The following is a 23353-nucleotide window of genomic DNA, read 5'->3' as shown; positions in this document are numbered from 1 at the left end:
AACCTTTGTTTTTCCCCCACTGTGGTTCTTCTTTAAAACAAACATAACTAGCATTATATTCTGAGAAACATAACAGCTAGCATGTTTTTACAGAGTAAGAGTTACTACACACCTGTGGTGTTCAACCACACGGTAATTCAGAGGGGAAAACCTTAATGGAGAGTGTTCCAGGGTATTTTAGTATGCCCCATAATTCTTGCTTGCCCAAGACAAACAGAAGGATCACCAGAGAAGGTGTACCTACTGACAGTTTGCTACAAGCACAGCAGCCCAGCTTGTCAAAGGGCATTGCAAATGACTTACAACAGAGAAAAACAGTGTGGAGAGGTCACACCATGATGAGGAACTTTGTTTTGAGCAGTTCTGGATAAATCCACAGATGAATAAATATTTTGTCCAGAGGATGATTTTTCAGTTTTAGAAAAGAAAGAAAGGAGATGTATTAGAATAGATACAACTTAATGAAATAAATAATAATAATAATAATAAAGTCAAGGAAAATAACTTTATGGAAATAAATATATATTTTTTTTCTTGATGAAAAATTTGCAGAATCAGTGAGACAAGTAGTCTTATTATAACTTTCAGACACATAAAAGGCCAAGCAACTAGGAATTACAGACATCAAGAGCTGATCCCTTCCCCAGTCCATTACCCTGCCAGCTGAAGATGATTTTCTGCCTTCTCTTAGCTAATGACTTGTTGGATCTGCTTACAGGCCCCAAGTTCTAGAACCTTTTCCCAATTTGGGAGATCATTCCCCGAATTTATGCACCTGCAAGATGAGTATTAAAGAATCTGTGTTTATACTTTTCTCTGTTACTGCCTGAATCTTGTTTATATCACCTATGCTGATAATTTCTTTTGCCCTCTGTTTTGCCCTCAATTTTATTTCTTGCACTTGTGTTTCTCTTTCCTGAAATCCTTCCAATATTGTTGATCTCTTCCAAGGGACAAAGCATCTGCAACTAACTGCAAATTGGAGGTATCAACACAAGAATTTGTTGCAAAGCCAACCAACATCAGCAGGGATCCTTCAACACCTTCAGTGTTGTCAACACCAGGCCTTTAGATCCACTCCTCGCAACAATCAACTGTGCATCTTTATACAATGTCTGTAAAACTCCCCCCACATCACATATTTCAGACCCTCGCTAGTATTATTTATTTATTTATTTATTTATTTTTGGCATTACCCTTTCCGAAGTCTCTCTGTTGCATGCAGTAATTTCTTTTGGGGGGGGGGGATTATCTTTTGAAAAGTTAAATTACAGTTAGATGTGCTTTTCATTTTATGTTTTTACCTCTTTATATTCTTCTGAATTTTAAGCATTTATCCAGACTTGTATTTTTGGTTCTTGCTTATTTGAATCTGTGTAGTACAGGAACTGAATCCTCTTCATATCATTAGCTTAGTTTAGAAAAGACAAAACTAAAATCTTTCAGACTGGTAAAGCAGGACTACGCTGAGACGCAAAATGAAATCCTGTTTTTATCACACTACTATCATGCTATCGGATCACTATTGTCAAAGCAATTTTAACTTCAGGTCCTAAAATACCAGTACGAATGAAATATAATCTCTCGTGGGGAAAAAAAAAAAGACTGACTTCTTTACTAACACAATAGGAAACAGCAAACTGCGGAGAAACAAGAGAAAACATCAGTAACAGATCTGTGGATCAGAGCTTATACCAGCTACATTTAAGAAAAATAAACACCAACCTACTGGGAATACTCAATAAGACTGCTGCTTTGAAATATAAGAAGTAGTAGAAAATAATTCTTCAGAAAGAATTGTGGTTAGGTTAACTTCAGCACCTGAAAAATTAGTTTTTTTTTATTTGCTAGTTTTAAGACAAACAGTGCCTCTGCATACAATATGCAGGAACCTGGAGAAGAAAACAAAGAAACAATTTGTGCTGAAGACTTGAGCTTGAAAATAAGGGCTGTTTCTGATGATTTTTTCCACAGTAAACAATCATACAAGACAAAGGTGATGTAGACACCATATGGTATGTTAATTCCAGCTCTGACAACAGCTCTGTTTTCTGTCTATTCCTTTGCCAGACTGTGAGAAAACATGCAACTTGTGTCACTGACATCAACAGCAAAACTCATGGGACTGAAGTCTTCTGCCCGGCCTCATCAAGCATAACGAGTATTATCACGTAGGTGAATAAAAGCATGGGACACCGAGAACAAAATTTCTGAATGAGCATTGCTGCAAGATGTCTCTCCTGATTAGGAGCATCGCTGGTGGATAAGGTACCACAGAACTTACTCACACATGGTGAGGGAAGTAAGGATAAACCAGCCACAGATATACTCAGGCACAAAGAGGATGCACGTTGCCCTTGCAGAACAATGTATGACAACAAAAATATCAAAATAACATGCTTTGAAAAGAAGCCTGGGACATTTTTATAAAAATCCAACCACTCCAGACAGCACTGGTGCTCAAAATAATCAAGCTTTCAGCACCCAACCAGACAACACCCTAAGGCCCTAGGTAAGGGCACTGGCACAACCCCACCACCACAGTGACCACGCTGAGCTGTCCCCACAGAGCACAGCAAGAGCTGGTGCCTCTATCAGATGCCTCGAGTTAGGTTGGACGAGAAAGTTGGAGCTCTCCAACTGAGTTTGGGGATGGGACTGGGTGAGCATGATAAACCACAGAGATATTTGGAGCATTTTTACATTTCTTGGGGTTCTATGCACTCATCTTCTAGGACACACCTAGAAGTTGATGCCATTGCTTCTGTGCAATGGAAACTTTGTGCTCCAGCAACAGGCTTTGATGCAGCTTGACTCTTCCTTCCAAACTGCTTGCGTGGTACCATCATGAAGTGGTCTGGCTGTGTAACAACAACTAGAAGAGTAAAAACCAGCATCAGCTTGCTGGAAAAAAAAAAAAAAAAAAAGGCAGGACTTCTGAGAGGAAGGTAGTGAGGGGGCAGTTTGTTCAGTCAGCTGTGATGCTTCACATATACCACAACACCTTTAATGGGAAAACATACATATGAACAAGTGCAATTGAAGAGCAGAGAACTGAGCACCAAAACTTTTTTGCCAGGTGATGGGATGGGGAGAGGCCAGGGCAAAGCTGCCCCTGCCTGCACTTCACAGCCTGGCCCAGAAATAGCTGGAGGCAGAAGGGCTGCAGGAGGCCGCATCTTGGCTTGGGGTCTGGAAAGAACAAAACCAGCCTCTGCTTTCATGTGCTACATCACAGCACAGGCGGCACTTCTCTCAGAGGCAGGCTTCGGTGTTTTTTTTTTACGCCTTTATATCAGAATACATTTTAAGTTGGTTAAAAAAGACAGTTTCTTAGCTCTAGATAATGACAAAATGCCAGCGCTGCTGTTACTGAGTTGTAAGGACCACAGCATGTGGAAATTTGTTTTTTTTTTTTTTTTCTTGCTAAATAAAGTAATTCATATTTTCAATATTCATTTACTTTTGCAGGGGGGAGGGAGTGGTGGGTGGCAGGAGGGATCAGCTGAAGCATAGCTGGAATAACTCAGCAGCGTGTGTCAGAAACGCAGTCCCCCCACCACAAGATCCTGTGCAACCACAGGCAGGACAAGGAAGGGAAACATCATTGTGACCTGGCTCAATTCTGGGCACATTTTACTTGGTGAAACTTGCTTTTTTTCCTCTAGGTTTGGTTAAAGTGACAAATCCAGTTGTGCACATATACAGTGACATGTAAGACAAAAACAAGTGTCATTTTCTACCCTGAGTGAACAAACATTGCCAAAAAAATTATGTGACATCTGGTGGAAAGGGACATAACTGCCCAACACCCTGCACGTGCCTGGCCAGTCCCATGCAGCCACAGTTCTCACCAGTTTGAGCAAGAATCATAAAATGGCTCAGGTTGGAAGGGACCTTAAAGATCATGTAACTGCGACCCAGACCTGGACACAGCACTCCAGGTGGGGCCTCACAAGGGCAGAGCAGAGGGGCACAGTCCCCTCCCTCACCCTGCTGCTACTCTTCTGGTGATGCAGCCCACGATGCCTTCTGGGCTGCAGGCACACACTGCTGGCTCGTGTCAAGCTTTTCATCCACCAGAACCCCCAAGTCCTTCTCTGTAGGGCTGCTCTCAGTGAGTTCTTCTCCCAGTCTGTGCTCATGCCTGGGATTGCCCCATCCCAAGTGCAGCACCTTGCACTTGGACTTGTTGAACCTCACATAGTTCATATGGGCCCACTTCTCCAGCCTGCCCAGGTCCTTCTGGATGGCATCCCTTCCTTCTTTGGTAGCAACCGCACCACTCATCTTGGTGTCATCTGCAAACTTGCTGAGGGTGCACTCAATCCCATCGTCTACGTCATTGATGATGGCATTGAAAAGCACCGGTGCCAAGACTGACCCCTGAGGGACACCATTTGTCACCAGCCTCCACCTGGACATAGAACCATTGACCACTGCTCTCTGGGTATAGTCAAACTATCCTTATCCACCCTTCAAATCCACATCTTTCCAATTTAGAGATTAGGATGGTGCGTGGGACCATGTCAAACGCCTTACAGAAGTCCCGGTACATGACACTGGTTGGTCTTCCCTTGCTGATAGATGCAGTCGCTCCATCACAGATGGCCACCAGATTGGTCAGGCACAATTTGCCCTTGGTGAAGCCATCCTGACTGTCTTGGATCACCTCCTTGTCTTGTTTGTGCCTTAACATTACCTCTAGTAGGCTCCGTTCCATGACCCTGCCAAGCACAGAGGTGAGGCTCACTCATCTGTAGTTCCTTGGGTCCTCCTTTCTACCCTTTATAAAAATGGGAATCACAGAATCACACACAGAATTTCTAGGTTGGAAGAGACCTCAAGATCATCGAGTCCAACCTCTGACCTAACGCTAGCAGTCCCCACTAAACCATATCCCTAAGCTCTACATCTAAACGTCTTTTGAAGACTTCCAGGGATGGTGACTCCACCACTTCCCTGGGCAGCCCGTTCCAATGCCTCACAACCCTTTCGGTAAAGAAGTTCTTCCAAATATCCAACCTAAAACTCCCCTGGCACAACTTTAGCCCATTCCCCCTCGTCCTGTCACCAGGCAGGTGGGAGAACAGGCCAACCCCCACCTCGCTACAGCCTCCTTTAAGGTACTTGTCCCTTTTTCCAGTCACTGGGGACTTTGCCTGATTGCCATGATTTTTGAAATATGCTGAAGAGTGGAAGGAAGAAACCAAGACTTACCACAGCCTCACAGGGTGTTATGGGAATAGGTTCAAATAGTTTAGCCACTGTATAGGAAATTACCCAATGGCAGGAAGTCTAACAGGTCATTTTTTGTGGTGAGAGAGTGGAAATGATAAATATAGGAAGAAATAGTGACACAGACACCACGCATTTGTCCTCCTACTGTACATTACCATTTCGTCCTCTATACCATTTGCAATTAGCTACATAGTATGTCAATAGGACATTTGAATCACCAGTTGTTGTTTGTTTTTTTAACCAAATACACAGAAATGATAGTAAAACTCAGCCCCAATATAAGCACAGCTGAAATAAATCAGTATCATTGGAAAGAATCTGTGATCAGATGCTAATAAGACCATGCAGAATTTGTTAATATCCAGCACTCAGAAAATGCTATATGGTCATTTGCAACCAAAATACATAACCATTTTCATAGAAGTCCCAGAATGAGTGAAATTGCCCTGGGAGTGCACAGCCTGCGTATCGAGAGTAGGAAGCACATATCTGTAATAACAGCTTCACAATGGAAGCCCAAAGGTCCGCCTCCAAGAAGGAAATAAAACAAATTAATAAGAAAAACACTGCAGCCATTAAGATAAATGAATATAAATTGCTTTCTGGTCACAATTTTTTATTTTTTATAATATTAGCAATATGACTCCTTGGCAAACTAATAAGAAATTGAGGGTAAAAAAAAACCACATGTATCTTACATGGCTCATCCTAAACATTTAGCAGTTACTTTGACAGTAAGTCTTTTCATGTTTTGGTATACTAGTGCAATGTTAGCATTCTCAACACTAGCCTGAAGGGTTTCTAAATTAGTAAGTCTATGTTACCATGGTAACATAATGTACTACCAAAATGGACCACTTTTTACATCCACTATAATCAAGTTAGTGACCAAGGAAGTTACAAAAATTCTTGCCTTTTCCGTTTTTGGGGTTTGTTCTTTTTAATTATTATTATTCTTAAAATACACAGAATGTTTTGTTTCTTACACAGAAAGAGGTCCAGGAAAAAAAAAATCACCACCACCAGCAACAAAAAGTAGTTCTTCAGACTCACTCTTAGGTCTTTTTAGCTCCAGTTCCCAGACATAGGAAGTTTTAACACCCCGTGTCTGGTTTTACTTTTGCAGACTGTGATGAGCAGATGATGACCTTTCTTTAACACAATAATGTTTAAAACACAGTGACACCTCACTCAGAAATTTTTACGTTCCAGGATCCTGCCTACCGTGCTGTCTCGGATACCCTGGGGCATGTTAAATGGCACTAGATACCCTAAAAGTCAACCTGCCATCCTTGATCAGACAATCTTCAAACTGAGAATATGCAAGTTAAAAACATTCTCATATAAAGTTCAATGTTCAAAAGACATCATCTTCACGGTCATCGCATCCACACAGACCAGAGGATCTGTCCTACATTCATACAGATGAAATAAAATATGACTTCCTTTATATCTCAAAAAAATAATCACCCTGGCAGGAAACACACTCGCTACATCCAACCCTCACCAACCAGCCACACCACACAGCACAAGGACTACCACAGGATCCCAGGAGGCCAAGGAACTTTGTCCATACAAGCAAGTTTTCACACAATGGGCCTTACTCAAATGACATCAGGTATTTGCAGTCAAAATCTTGGAGACTTATATTAGGATATTTTCTTTTAAGAGATATCATCTCATTGCATATAAATATTTTTTTGTCATAAACCTGTTGTAACAACCTCCTCAGGGTATTCCTGTGGTCTCACTGTTCATGGAAGTCTTTTAAAGTAATTGAGGCTATAAACATGAACTTTTTCTGACTTCTCCCTTTGAATTTCATTGCAGCAAAAAAGTCACCAGTTTATGGTTGTGTCAGTAAGAGCTAGACCTATTGGTTTATCATAACACTTGCCAATAGCACTAACATTCTAAGTCTGCTACCGAGTTCAATGATTTGTGAAATCAGAGATATTTTAACGGAAATTAAAAAGAATTTTATTCACTTTTATTAGTGGAAGAATATGTCAAATATTCCACTTCTCAAATTTTGACCCAGCTGGCTGGTTTTTATTCTTTTAGATGATGCTATCATTTACAGTTGGGAGTTAATGCCAGAGCATTTTAGATTAATTTGCTGAAATAATTTGCTATAATTTATATTTCCTTCAGAAAACTACGGGGGGGAAGAAGAAACAGTGTCCAAAGACACTACGAAAATCACTCTCAAAAGACTCACATGAACACAGTATTGATCCTTGCTTTCCTTCACTACACAGCATTGCAGTGAAGCAGAACCAGGGACTATTGCTTCTCTCTACCCCCAGCTCTCCAAAAGTAACATCCAGAAAATATAAAGAAGAAGTTGGTCTCCTGTTCAAAGGATCTTCCTCCTGGGAAAGCATATCAGTTAAATTACACTATACATACACAAGTTATGCAACTGTAGTTTAACTTGTGTGATTTCCAATCTGGACACACTTGTTTGAATGACTTTTTGCTGCACTCTTTTTGTCAATCTGCTGGAAATGCAATGCCTATCTGTGTGAATAATTGGGGGTGAGTAGAGTTCATCGTCATCATCAAAACAACCACATGCATGAATGGGACGCCAAAGTAAAATTACATGTAAAGATCAAGTCTAGCAATAACCATCTACAGACTGGTTGACTTCCTGACTTTAAATGGCTGTTTTAGCAATATTTTTTGTCTGTGTTGCTTTCTCTCCTTATTGCTATTTCTCAACTTCAATTAAAAAAAAAAAAAAAAAAAGGTAAAAAAGGTGGCTAAGGGATTTTCAGCTGAACATCTGGCTGAGCAAAAAAGTTAAAAATCTCATAAACTTATATGTCCAATTACAAGTTTACAAGTAAAAAGTAGTCCTGCATCTGTGAGCGCTCAAAATGTCACAGGAAAACTAAGTTCAACAGTATTATGCATTATCAAATATACATTCCCCAAGTATATGAAAAAGATGCATTATGGAAAAATCCTTTATAACAGTCTTCTCTGAATTGTTAATTTAATGCAACCTACATGAGAAGAGAAAGACCAGATCATTTTACATGTATTGTCAGAAAAAAAAAAATAATCACATTCTGGGTACTTCTATCTATAGTTTGAGGTATCACAACCAGATCTTTACCTGGCTGGTTTCAATCCTTACTTCAGGACTATTTCAGTTATACCATTAGGTAAACTAATTGCCACCTTCCAAAACTCCTACTAGCTACAGCTTAATTGTAAGGAAGAACTGGTAAGGAAGACAAGCAACAGTTGTTGATGCAAACTAATCTCTGGATCGTAAAGCCCCATGTAGCTGCATTCCTGTCATGCAATACCTGAGTTGTAAAACTAAGGTGCTTGAAAATAAATCAAACACCAAAAAGAAATTCCTGCAAGCAAGGACATTGCATTTCAATGATAAAAATGCATGTGACACCAGCCAATTTCAAGCTGCAATAAACTGAACATAATCCTCATATGTAAATCATAATTTATGGGAAATGATTTGAAATACTGATGGCAGAATTTATATCTTAATAGCTGGCATGCTGACTGCTAAAACAGTTCACACATCTGGCAGTTTTTATACTATGCAGACTGCCGGGGTGGTACAGAAATAAAGTTATTTCCATGTGATGTGCACCCCAGGAGTGTCTCTCCTCTAACAAGGGCTGGGAAGTGGTCAGCAGTAGGAAAGTTCTCATTTCAAGAGCCTTTGCTGCATATTGGATTGCCTGTCCTAAGATACGGAAGTTTTACTGTAGTATTTCACAATCTGTCAGAGGAATGCTTAAAATACAGTGTCCTCTCTTGTCAAGGATAATATTTATGGGCATTAAAACAACAGAATTGCTGTGACACTGTAAAAGAGTTATGAATTTACAGTGGTAGCTCACAGCAAGAAAGTTGGGACTCCTCTCCATCACCTTGGAAGTGACACTTGGAAAGATAGCTGCTGCCAGGCTGAAACTCCACACAGTCCTGACCCCCCATCACCTCCCCCTGCCCCAAGGACAGTCCCAGGGTAAGAAAGAAAATGTTATTTTGGAGTGTTTTGCAGTTCCTTGGCAACTGCTAGGAGAACCCCAAAGATTTCCATCGACATACTGGCACGAACCGAGAGGTGTCACTTCTCTGTTGGACACACAGTCATGGAAGCATAGAGTGGTTTGGGTTGGAAGGGACCTTAAATATCATCTAATTCCACTCCCTGGCCATGGGTGGTTGGATGGGGCTATGAACAACCTGGACTAGTGGGAGGTGTCCCTACCCATGGCAGGGAGTTGAAATTAGATGGTCCTCAAATTCGTTTCCAAACCCTATCCACCAATGCTGTAACCTCATTGTAGAGGGCCATGGGATTTGTCAGGCATGACCTGCCTTTAGTGAAGCCACGTTGGCTGTCCTCAATTACCTCCTTATTTTCTGTGTGCCTTAGCAGAGTTTCTAGGAGGATCTGCTCCATGACCTTGCCAAGCACAGAGGTGAGATTCACTGGCCTCTAGTTCCCGGGATCTTCCTTTTTCCCCTTTTTCAAAAGGGGTTATTCTTCCCCTCTTCCAGTCTATGGGAGCCTCACCAGTTTGCCACGACTTCTCAAATACGATGGACAGTGGCTTACCACCTCAGCCTGACTCTCCACCTCCCCAACCCCAACATTGGCACGCATCTCCTTGTTCATCTACTTCGAAACTCCCAGAGCCACAGGGAGACAAAGCCAAGTGCGCTGCTAACAAGATTATTCTTAATTGCGAAGAGGCCAGCTCCACCCTTCCCTTGGTCACCATACCCCTAATAAAGCACCACTGTTTTAAAAAGCAATCCAGATTCAGAAGTTGCCCCCGGAGTAGCCCTTCTGTGGTAGATACTGGGTTTCTAAAGACATGCAAAGCCACTTATCCTTCCAAGCCATGCAACATACAGCAGAGACCAGCACATGTAATTTTCACCCTGTTATCAGTTTCAGTGGCAAGCGATGGCAAAATTGCACAATTCTTTTGGACTCCATGATCACATGGCATCTTCCTAGCTGGAGTTTCCAGATTTTCAAAACCATGTATCCATGTGTACACATATATGCAGATTTTGGAAGATTTTGGAAGAGCTGTAGAAGAATCTCTGTTCCTCATCATAAACCACCTCTATGTTCACAATTTATATGAATTTCAAGAGATGATAGAAGGAAGCTGTTCAAAAATAAATCTTTTCTCCTTTACAAGCTTCACCCCACAAAAGGAGGGGGAAAAAAACACTCTGTAATGCTTTAAATTATACATCCACACTACAGGAGAGAGACATGGCCAGAACTAGAAATTGGCTCATCCCCTGATTTTGTGCATTTATTGTGTCTGTTCCAGCACTCATGCATTTCTCTCACATGCTACATTTACAGTAATATAAGAACAACAAAAAAAAACTGTACCCTTTGCAAACCCAGAAGAAATATGCCACTTTTTTTTTTTTTTAAGAAACGTATCAAAGTTGTATCTGATATGTTATGTTTATGTTTTAAAGTGCATCTCATTTCCTGTGCTTACTTCAATCCTTAAAATGGGAATTCCCTTAGTTTCAGTCTTCCCCTCTCCCCATAAATTACTACCCGGTACCTTTCAGAACAAGTTTCCTGCTCCAGGTCATCACTACTGAGCTGTACTTATAGCAGTGCTCACACCTCTGTGACAATGTCTCAGAAACATCTCACTCAGGACCTCCATGGGGTCTTGGGGTCTATTAAATTCTTAATTTACCAAAAAGAAATAAAAATTCTAAGAGTAAGAAAGGCACTGTTTGCTGAGAAGTCTTCTGATTAGCACCGCCCAATTATTTTAACAGCCATATCCTCCGAAGTGTTTTTATGGGAACACTGAAGATATAGTTAAAGATTCGGGTATCTTAATAAATAAGATGATTATTGTATTTATTTCTCATAACTGCAGTGACCAAACTGTAGCATTGCCAACTACCTTCTCTGGGAACTGGTGAATGTAGCACTGTTTTAAATAATCTGGCAGACAAGACTGGACTTAAGACTTTCAGGCATCCATTAAAAATAAAACAAAGGCACCAAGGACAACAACAAAAAAACCCTTGGCTTTCCAGAATGGTATTGAACAGTTACTTAATGCTTGGAACCGCACTGTGGGTTGGACCAGTGTCATTCCCATTTTGGACATGGAGAAAAGCACTTGGTCAGTGGAACAGAAGTGCAATTATTATTCCAGTATTTGGCTCCTGAAGCAAGGCAGCTTCCCCTCTTATTAGGCCACAAAGCAATGCTTCAAGTCTGCCAAAACAGCATGGCTACCTTTGTTCCCACAGTACCTGCACAAACTGCTTTGTGACCGACAGAAAATGCATACCCAGTTTGTTTTGGATCTTCAATACCAAGCAGAACCATAAAAAAGTTGTACTTTATTCAATCATTCTTGAATCTGTACCTTGTCTGCTATGAACTTTATCTTCCTTCACAGGACAATTTACTTTTCTAACTGATGATAGTTCTCATGGCATGCAAATCTACTCATCTCGAAACGCCACTGGACCAGACTTGTTCTCTCTAATCAGCGAAGACACTTGAGCAAGTTTCTGTTGTGTTACAAGCTTTTGCATAACATCTGCACAGAGAAGTCTTCCCGGCAGATACCATTCTCCAGATGTGCTGCTACAAGTACAAATCCAGGGCTTCCTGAAAAGACTTCTTTTCTAGGTCTTAATCGAAGAGTTAGTCATACTCATTTTGCGAGACTGCTTCGTGAAACAAGGTAAATTAAATACCACCATGACACAGTGAAGCATACTGAATCGATTTAACACTGTTAGCTCTTTCCAAGTGGAAAGGATGTAAAACAAAGCAGCACCACAACTGTTCAAAAGCATAAGGGCAAAGTGACATTAAGGAGACAAAAAAACAACATTTTGATAAAAAGTGAGAGATGATAGATAATGCTAGGGTATCATATCGGAATTTCAGTATTGGCTATGACAGAGAAGGAACTAACAAGAAGATGTAAAGAGGGATGATACGATCAAAGCCACAGGCTTGGGAAATGCACTTTCATGCAATATTCAGAATTGATTTAAATGGGACAAGACTGCTTTCATCCAGGCTAGAAAAGTGATGGCGAGGTGCTTTAGGAGTAAGATGAGACATGCGGATGGAAGATTTCACAGCGTGGGCAGACAGGGAAGGCTACACCTTGGACACGCAACACCAGGAGAACAAAATACAGGCTGCACTGGGTTACAAATACCTTGATGGAATTAAAGCAAGGGTAGGAAACACTGAGCAGCTTTTACTCCACTAACGGTGTATTCGTATAATATGGTATACTAGTACTGTACACTGTATAACTGCTTTTTTGTGCATTCATTTTTCATTACTATTTTAAAAGATTAATAGGTTTAAGGGAAGAATAGAAATATTTTCTGATTCAAGTGGATTGCAGAATTTTTACCTTGGGGAGAAATTTAGGAAGCTGGTAATAAGAGCTACTTTGTCTGCAAAGTTCATCATAAAGGCTTCTTAAGACATGAGGCTCTCAGTAGGTTAACTTAATAGCCACTGCACCAGCTACGTAAGAAAGTGACCTTTATTGGTAAGAAATATTAGGACACTTCAGGGGTTTAAAAGACCCCAAAAAGAAATTCAAGATATCAGCTGAGCAGAGGACACCTTGGAACAGACTCTTAAATTTTAACTCTGTTTTTATCTACTTACAGCTTTTACAGGCAAAAATCACATATATTCAGAAACAAAGATTGTAAATTACCCATATCGGAGGCAACTCAACCATTCAAAACTTATGCAAACTATTTAAGGATTTAGTTTCAAGGGAGAGCACATTTAAAGGAATACAAACCACCTCAGGTGACAGCTCATGTGAAATAGGGATGCTAAGGAAATCTCTCTGGACTCTAAAATTATGCTAAAATCATGCTAGATACAATGTGGACTGAAACAGAATTACACCTAGCACGGTTTTGCTCTTTGTGAGGGAAAAATTCAATTATTTGTTTTGAGGCTGCATCAGTTCTGCATTTGTAACTGAGCCAGATGATTTCTTCCACAAGTACAAGAAGTTAAAATGAACCAATAGCAAAAATAAACCTCATCAGCCTGTTTTCTCAGTATCAGACATTATTTTCTTAACACAATAAACACAGCTCTGTTTTGAAGACGAAATGCAAGTGAGGCTGCCGTAAGGATCATGGTCCCTGGATGTCTGTCCTCAGATAAACAGCCTGAACTGCCAAACCTTTCCAAAAAAAAAAAAAAAAAAAAAAAAAAAAGCCCCAATACCATGGTGCAAGGTGATGAGCTGTGCTTTGGCCAGTATTTCTGGCTGAAAACAACCAAGCACTGCAAGGATCTCAAGCTGCTGTCATGACTTCATGAAGTCACACCTCTGTCCAAACACCCCTTCCAAGAGCATCTGGTGTGGATCTGCCTTTGTACAGCATCCGATGATTGCTCTAAACAACCCCGTGCCTCTAACTGGCAGATTTCAGCAAGAAAACATCCTAACAAAAGGAGCTGATACAGCACCCTTGTGCTTAATGAAAACTCGCTTCCAGCTGTGAGGAAAAGAAGACAGCCTGCACCCTGGTGCACTTTACTACCAGAAGCAGCAAATTGCTAAAAACCATTGTGAAGAGCTGGGAATCGAGTCCCCAGAACTAATAAATCCTTCCTTGCTATTTACATGGCACTCCCTAAGTAGCCAAAGGGAAAACCCTTCTGCCACTTCACTCACCTCTTCCCTGCAGAGTTTGGAAGGGCAGAACCAAGCGTGAAGGCGACAGTCACAGTGGTGACTGCCTAGTGCTCACTGCTGGCAGCACCGAGCCATCTCTAGCTCTCAGGGCAGCTTGATTTAAGGGCAGGTCCCACTTCCAATGAAGAATTTCACATCAAACATTTCCAACATATCTAGCTGGATCACATTAAGGAACTGAGAAGCAAGTCTTACACTTGTAAACATGGAACTGGATTTCTTCTTCTTGCTCCAGACGCTAAACAGTCCCTGCAGCTGAAATTCAGAGCACACGTGAACACTACAGATTTGGGAAGAGAGGGAGCTGGAATACAAGCCAGCGACGGGATGGTTTTAAAACACATTTGCAGGAAGGGAAAAGGAGAGCAGGGAAGAGAGACTTAGCCCACCAGTACAAACCCATCTCCTTTTCAAGTGTTTGTGATGTCCGACAAGAAAAGACTTCACTATTACAGATTACCTCGAAAGGATTTTTGAAAGACAGTTATATGGACCAAAGAAAATAATCTAATCAAGTGTAAAAGGCCTAACTGCTAAACTAAAATGAAACAAGCAGGGAAAAAAAATGCCCCATTCATAAGGATTAAAGGATTTATCTGATTAATTTTTCAAAATTCAATAAAAAAAAGAATTTCAAAACTTCTTACTGGCTGTGATTGAAGCTGAAGCAAGGAACTAAGCAAGCTCTCAAACAGAAATTGGTTTCTTTCATCTTCAAAACAGATTTTTTTTCCAAATGCCTTCACTGCAAGAAATGTCTATGTACCATTTCTAAGATGTTATGTCAGAACCTGTAAACAAGCAGGAAAAAATAAATCCCTCACCATATTTGAACACAGAGGATCAGAACAGAAAATATGGCATTGTCATGTATTTAAACAGTAAAATCCAAATGCTTGCCAGAACAAAGATGTTTCTGCTATTTCAAATATAAAACCTCAGGCCTGCACTCTTTGCCACTTGTCTTGGCCAAGATGTAAACAAAGACGACCTCTTCAGCTCCAAACAATGTAATATTAATGATGGTGATCATTTAAACAAGGAGAAAATTACTTTAATTGGGGCTGAAAAGGAGAAAGAAATCTTGTTAATATTATAAGGCAGGAGTCACGGCTTTGAAGGGATGGGATGAAGAGCTTTGCCCTTCTCCCACAGAGTTACTCAAAGCATACTAGAAAGGATGCCCATGGACAGCTTCCTCCAACACTACCCTGAGGGTCATCTGGTGCTCCGTTTGTACGTACCCAAAGACCAAATTTAGTTTTTGTAGTCAGCCTTGTCCATCTTTCCAGTTTTCAGCAATGATGTCAGACCAACACAAAGGCTGCAGAAACAGGGCTAAAACAAGCAGAACGGTAATTACGTGTGTTTAGGGCTCCAAAAAGTATTTGCATAAATACAAAGTGTCTGTACAGTGTTCTCAGCTCTCCGTGTTTGCTATTGGATTTGGAGCTACGTTTTGTTGGGAGGGGAGTCCTGCTGGGGGTGCACCTCCCTCTTCAGGCCCAGAACCTTTTATCCTCCTCTTTCTCTCATGCAGATTTCCTTCTGTGCACTTTCTGCCCACTTAAGCTTAACGCAGTCCCTCACAAAGATGTAATTCTGTGTAAGTGGTGCCCAACTGAAACCATCTAAGAAGAATAAAGCTTTCTGCAAAGCAATTTTATATAGCGCTTTTGACTATACAGACTTAACATATTATTGCGGGAGGGAAAATATGTAAGAAAGATTTACAATGGCTGCATAAAGCATACAAAATAAGTGTGGCCTGTATGAAATGGAAGTTTTATATGTAAGAAAATATATAGAATAATCTCCTTAAGCAACCCTTTCTCATCTCACTTTCTCCAGTTTGTCCCAGACTCCAGTTATGTTTATACAGCAGCTAGAAATGGGTAGATGTATGCTTATCATATGCACACGTGCACACTCACACATCAGGATAGGTATAAGTGAAGTAATTTCAGATAGCAGGACTAATACAGAAAAAAACTTGCCTAGAGGTGAGAAGCCTTACTTGGTCAGCTGTTTGGAGATCTCTGATCACAGAACTGCAGAACAGCTGAGCCTGGAAGGCACCTCTCTCTCTAGGTCATCTGGTCCACCCTGTTGCTGAAAGCAGGGCCACCTACAGCCTGTTGGCCAGGATCACGTCCAGATGGCTTTTGGGGATCTCCAAGGAGGGAGACTCCATCATCTCTCTGGGTAACCTGTGCCAGCCTTTGTCCATTCTCACAGTGTAAAAAAATTAAAAAAATAAAATATTATGGTTATATGGAATGTCCTGCATCTCAGTTTGTGCCCATTGCCTCTTGTCCTGTCATGAAATACCTCTGAGAAGAGCCTGCCCCCATCTTCTTTACTCCTCCCCAAGAGTTATTTATATACGTTGATAATTCCATACTTGATTTTGGCAAGAAGCAGGAAAAAAAAGCTCTGTGTAGGATCCTACTGCCTCCACTAGTATGTTCCACAAAGTCAGAAGAGCTGCTATAAATGGCAGATGTACGTATTTCTTGGAGATGAGGGAAGCATCAATCCTGTTTCAGCATGCTTGCAAAAAAAAAAAAAAATCAATAGTAATTCAACACCAGATGGATTCAGTATTTGTAGATGTCTTCTAAGAATGGATTTAAGACTTAGTTGCAAACACGCTTTTGATGCAAGTTTAGGCTTCAGAGTCATGCTGAAGTAAAATAAGAAAGTGTAAGTTGCTTTGTAGCATAAGGAAAGAGAAAATACTTGCAGAAACTCTGGCTCTTTAGAGAGCTAAAAACCACAGTCAACAGTAAAGAAGCATCACATTTTTTCAACATGTACCATAGGAAAAAATCCCTTATCTAGCCACACTACAGACAACGAACCCAAACCCTATATACTTCAGCCAAAATATTTGCTTGGCTGTTGCTCTGCAAGGACTTGATGTAAGCACAAACAGAACCTCCTCCCAGAGCAGAATCAGAGCTGTTGGCCTCCAGCGGGACCCTTTAGGCAGCAAATTCGCCAAGTAGCCAGCAAAGAAGAGCAAAATCGACATGACACTAAGCCAGAATGCACCCACGCAGTTTGTAGCCCTGTAGGCAGCAGTGAAGCTGTGAAGATTCAGGTCAGTGCTGTGCCGCTGCTGCCTGAGACACCTACAAGAGGAGTAGGAGCAGCTCCTCAGGTCACCACCTTATAGAGGCCCCAAGGATGTGGGGTACCTGCATGGAGCCGTGATCGAAGGACACGGGCCCTGTTTTCAGAAAACACTCATTAATCACTTTAGAAAGCCCTCATGCAGAGATGACGGGGATGACAGGAAGATGAAAAGGGACACTTGCTTTCAAGCAAAGAGGTAAGAGAAGAAAAGCTGAGATGCCAGACTTGGAAAGGTCAGGGGTAAGATTTGTGCTTCTCAAAATAAGCTTTCCATGCAGGATTCAAGGACATCTTCCATCAGTAAGCACATAATATCAAAACAAGAAAAAAAAAACAAAAAAAAAAAAACAGGCCTTTTTTGGTAAGAGAACTTGAATTCTTCACCTGCATGCCCTTCTTGGCCACCTCCACCTACGAGGTATTTTTGGATATTCCCCACTGAATAGGGAGTGGTGATTGTGAAGATGTCAAAGAGCAAAGGGCTGAGTGGCAGATAGAAGCTGAAAGGCAGAGAGAGCTTGATTGGAGAGAGTGAATAGAAAAGAGAAGATGGATTTGAATGGGAAAATGGGGCAGACAAATTTAGAAAGGAGACAGGGAAGAAAAAGAACTGTGAACGTTTAAGGACAATGAGGCCATCTACTACTTCAAGGTCCTGTTCTGTTGCACCCACCACAATACCTGCCTTCCACATTAAATTACCAGCAAGCACACTGCCTCCACTGAGCTTCACTGAGTCCCTGGGGACTTGGAGGCCAAAGCAGCAACCTGCATTCCACAATATGCCAAAGGAAAATGGGGGGGCAGAGGGAAGGCACATGGATTTCAATAGTGTTGATGTAACAGTAATGAAAGAGAAAGGGATGCAGTTTATCGAGTCCCTTATACATCTTCTGATTAGACTGCTGTTGTAAGATCACAGTAGAAATACAAAGCTGCACACTCATTTCTGGATGACTGCAATGCCCAAAATACCCAGTGCCAATTATGACACTGAGACAGAAGGATATCATCCTTATCCTGGCAAGTTTGTACTGTCAGTGCTTACACAGGCACGAGTGGTTATACTGATCTTTTTTCACCCTTTTAAAAGACATTTGCAGTGATGGTTTATGACCCTAAAGCACAGACTGTTCAGCCTACCTTGCAAGCCCACAGCCTGTGGTCACATAAAAGATGCTTCGATCTTCGTATCTGTTTTTTCTCTTCCTCTCTTGCCTTTTTCTGCCTAGATAATGCAGGCAGAGAATGCTTTGGGACAGAGGCTGTATCATATTGTGTGTCTGCATTATCAGCCATCTCATCATATTAATCTCTCTCCTTTATTATCGTTACTTTATTATCACTACCTACTAGAATAGTACCCAGATTTTAAAAGAGCTGATTATAACCATAGACTGCAAACAGATACAGGAGCCAAATGTTCCCAAACTTCTGAAAATATACGTACCCATGCAAACCTGCATGTCCAAATTTCTCTCCATTTAAGTGGCACCCATATAAGTTATACCACACATTGCATGACTTGGATACTGAAAGCATTCATACTGACTTTCTAACTAGGAAACAGAATAGCCTGATCGTTGGGCTAGTCTACCAAGTCCCCAAATGCTAAGGTCCTCTAAAGGAAAGGCAATAATTTAACATCCTTCCTTTTTGTCATTGAGATTTTGTCATATGCACGTTTTCATTAGGAATGGATGCAGTAAAAACCATTCCACAAAGCCCAAGAGATATACAGCCAATAAAATAGACGGTCATATAATCATCAGCAGTATAAATAACATACTGCTTCAATTAATAAACCAACATACCACAGACGTATCAGGCACAACAAGCAATGTCAGTTACAGAAGGGAATAGATGATTCACGTTTAAAAATGACATGTTTACAAATTGAGGGTCTGGGTTGAAAACTTCAGCTGCTCTGTGGAAACACTGCAGCGAGCAGCGGTGCCTACAGGTGGCTGAGAGACATCCACGAAAGACAATGAGAAATGAGACAGGAATCTTGTTGCCAGGCTTACCCAGACAACAGCAACCAGGATTACGGTTTGCCAGTTGCATTCTACATTAAATCTATCAAGCCATGTTCAATACCTCAGGTAATACATTTCCGAACAATTAAATTGTTACAGGAGATTAAACGTAGGAAAAAAATAAAGATATAGATCTGTTTTGTTTTCAATCCCCCCCCCCCAAGATGTATACAACTGAGGGAAAACACTGCAGTTGCGAGAACCACAGTGAGAAAATATTGCTGCTTGCATTCCCCTGATCAATAAAACACAATCTTCCTTTATATATTGAGAACTTTTGACACAGGTGCCTAGAGGTATGCATGTTTCACCCTCTATGTCTCCAGCTCCACACAGTTAGCCCGTGGAATGAATTGCAGCAGGCAAACGAGAGGCCCACAGGAGAGGAAGCGCGGCCCCACTGGAGCTACTTCCCCATTAACTGCCCGCACTACCAGCAAGGAGGGGGAGCTTTTTTCCTGCTGCCCCTCTTTGCCCAGCCATCTCCACATGGGGACATGGTCACATTTCGGATCCCGTTCATTAGTGCTGCTGGAGAGGTGCTGGAGGAGTGTGGGGGTAGCAAGGCTTCCCCTACTTACCACACACCTCACAGAGGACATCCCTCACCTCCTCATCCAGGCCCCTCCTGCTCACTCCTACCCCAAAGTTATGAGATTTACAAGAAGAAAGAGACCTTCACCCAACAAAACACAGGGAACAAACAGGCTATTGATCTCGCACAGACTTTCAGTGTGCTATAAGCAGCGCTTACAGATATCCTATTGAATGTGTCAACCACTTAAGCAGACCGACATTTCATCAGCAGAGTAATAATTGGAGTCTGTTCCAAAAACAGAGGAAAAGGATAAAGGTGCTTTAGGGCACTGTTCTCATTTTAACGTAAACCTTTACACAGATCACTTACTGCTACTCAACTTTAAAAACAACACAGCATATAAGTGCAAATCTGGCAAAATAAACACGTTGGTAATATCTTAAATCCGTATCGTGACCATTCTTCTGGAGTCTCTCATTGCTAACAAACTGCAAAAAAATGTGTTAACCTTAAGCATCACCCTTCTCTTTTAGGTTTGGTGTAGTTTTAACTGATGCAAAATTCACTTATACATGTAATGCTAAAAAGACATAATGTCTTAATAAACCAGAGATGCTGTATAGCTGTTTATTACTGGTACTCAGCTTACTGCATACATGTATATCCATCTTCAGCTAGCAGCTGAAACCAACACTTCTGAAAACACCCCTCTTCAAGGAATATGATGATTTCCATTGGGTTATAATGAGATTACCAGTATGACACTGAAAGTGTTAACAGCATACTCGTTTCTACACAAACACATCTCAGTGACAGATGACTGAAGTGACTCTATGCCAGTTATATACATACACATATGATGAAACATTCCAGCAGCTGAGACATTCATTTCTGTTACATACTTCTCTGCTCTTACCATACACACGCACACTACACGCCGCATTTTGGGTTGGAAAGAAGAGTTTCCCTTTCACATAACAAATGACTTATAGATTTAATTACAGAGCAACACATCAGAAATAAGGGCGGTTTGCAGAGCCATGCAGCTAACATGTACTGCACACAGCTCCCCACAAAGAGCAGTTAAAAACTTAAACTTGCTGGCAAAACGGTAATATAAAATCTCAAAGAATAATCTGAAGTGTGCTAGATTTCCTGTAGCAATAAGCTGGTTATTGTTAAAATACGTTTATAGCAAAAAAGATGGCAACTTTCTTGTTGTTGTTTATAGAGAGCAATCCATATGAACTGTTGCTTCAATTTCTTTGTTTACCAAGAAGAAAAAAAGAGGTTATTATTAAAAAAAAAAACAATAACAGCAATAAGCGTAGCTTATTCCTTGCTGTTAAAGCACTGCAAGTTTCAATTATAGTGTCACCAGCTCTAGTTTCATGACTGTCATTTTTTCTGGTGACGCTTGTACAGATCATCACAGCTCCTTTTGGAAGTAAAGAGGTCCACACCTTAATAGCTACTGGTGCAGTATTCGAGTTCCATCAGGTGGTGGTGGTAGCTGTATCCACCACCACAAATACGCTAACTTTTATAGCATTTTGTCCAGCTGTGCCTTATGTTACTTACAAATTGTGATAGCTCAACACATGAAGCAGAAAATAAAATGCAAGCTACATCAGCCTCTCTTAAAAATAAGCTGTCTGGATATGGTAAATAGGTAATTCAGCTGGGAATTTTGCTTTCTATATTTATTTAACTAACCATTACTTATTCCTTCATGGGATGCTGTAACAAAGGTCATGAAGATATATACTTCATAAAAGCCTCTTAAAAAGGTAGAAGGCATAAATTAGCTTTAAACCTCTTAAAGAAGCTTCTGGTTACTAATTTGGAAGCAATGATGGAATACATGACACCCCGAGAACAACATGTCTTCACAACCTGGGACCTCCCTGCCTGAGCATAACAGCTATTTTCCAAGTCTGCATAAAAGAAGCAACACTGGAAATAAAACCCATGTGAATACATACAATAAGGTAACTATTCTAGTCAGTAGCAAAAATTCAAAGAAACTGTTAGGTGCCAGCTGTGATTTAAACATCCCAAACATTTTCTTTTTGAACACACTGTCACAAATACAAAACATGCGTAACTGCTGTACCCACAGCCATATAAAGTTAAGAAGTGAACATTTATCTATTTGCTAAGGGCATCTATTCAGGAGGCACAGTAGTTTCACACCACATGGTTTAGGAGCAAACGACTTGATTTTGCTTTGGTCTATGCAGGAGGGAGAAGAACATCCTCACTGAGAGGTGCGGAGGGAAGAGTGAAGGCTAATACCAAAATAGCTCCCGTTCCTGACACCTTTCTGACACTGGCTGAGACAAGCGACTCGTACCTCAGACGCATGGTGGCAGCCAGCCAGCCGGATGACTGGTGACTTAATACACAAGTTTATGTGGGCTCTGGAGTCTGACACAGACAAGGGCATCAACTTCCAAGTCTCAACAGTCAGCCTCAGTATTCAAACACCATCAAATGAAGCACGGCTATATTAAGACTTGATATATATATAAACTCCATGCGTGCTTCCCTCTGTTCTGAGCAGCTTTCACTGTAAAAAGTGCTCATTAAATATACATGCTTTTTTATTGGAAAAGTTGTGATCAATTGATGTGTAGGTCAAGAATGAGAAGAACTTAAATGAGTATATGACGCTGGTAAATACTGTATTAGTCTCAGAATCACAGAAGAAAAGACTGGCATATGCATCTTGTTTCATTCTACTGCTGAAGGCAGTTCTGACAATAAACAAGGCTTTGGGCCAGAATTCAGCCTTTGAGAACAATACAGGCATTTACATCTATAAGTGTGCGTGTACAAGCAAAGGATATACTCAATCTACCAGGCAGGGTGGCTTTAGTTTCATTTCGAAAGCCACTGAATATAAAATCCTGTGGATGAAACAAAGAATCCACCCAGACATGAAGGCTACAGCATCTTTGTTGAAAGAACAATAGAATATTACTCCTCATCCCTCTATCTTTCTGCTAGAGCAGCATCAAGATAGTTATTGCTCTGATCGAATTAAAGAACGCTTCACAGAATTAGTCTTTAAACTAATCACTGTTTAGAGATTTCTCTTCATGTACCAATAGTCATAAATGCTCTAATTCAATTGCTTTGCAGAACACATCTAAATAAAAGAAATATTTCTATTAGCATTACAAAAGGCAACCAGTAAAATTACTCAAATGCACATGCTCAAAATTTCACATGAAAGCAATATTCCCGCACAAATACGCTCTATTTTTGTACTAAATCCACTCTAATGACATTTTGTAATCTGACGGCTCTCCCACTGGAGTACACACAATATTAATGAAGGCGAGATCAAATTAAACAGATGACATGATTAACAGTATTCATTTCATGCATGACTGTGTTTTACCGGAGAGATAAAGACCTGAAAGTAATTACCACGAAGTAAAACTCCTCCACCGACCTCTCCGCTCGCGGCTAGCAGTCCTTAAGCACTGATGTTTTATAACAAAGACCAATGCCTTTCATCTGCGGGCTTGCTTTTACGCTACGAGCCGAGCACCTCTACCGTTGCGTGCACACAGTACCTCTGTATCTATGTCTGTAATGCAGCACGAAGATGACTGGGGAAA

The 23353-nt window shown here is 40.8% G+C and overlaps 1 protein-coding gene across 7 annotated transcripts in view; it reads right to left on the bottom strand.

Annotated features, from left to right (window-relative positions):
• The window catches only part of FAM110B (family with sequence similarity 110 member B), a 114782-nt gene that overhangs the window by 39839 nt on the left and 51590 nt on the right, over positions 1 to 23353 (bottom strand). The window contains exon 1 of one of the 7 annotated variants that reach the window (XM_082753625.1): positions 23185 to 23296. The exons of 4 other annotated variants lie outside the window; for them this stretch is intronic. The gene's annotated coding sequence lies outside the window, so the exon portion shown is untranslated. Of the gene's footprint in view, positions 1 to 23145; positions 23297 to 23353 lie in introns of those variants that run through there. 2 more of the 7 variants (XM_082753626.1, XM_082753627.1) reach the window with 2 other exon arrangements.

This window comes from Aythya marila (assembly GCF_965140915.1).
Source record: "Aythya marila genome assembly, chromosome: 2".
NCBI lineage: Eukaryota > Metazoa > Chordata > Aves > Anseriformes > Anatidae > Aythya > Aythya marila.
The sequence above is the reverse complement of the archived record's forward strand: the minus strand, read 5'-3'. Positions and strand labels throughout refer to the sequence as shown.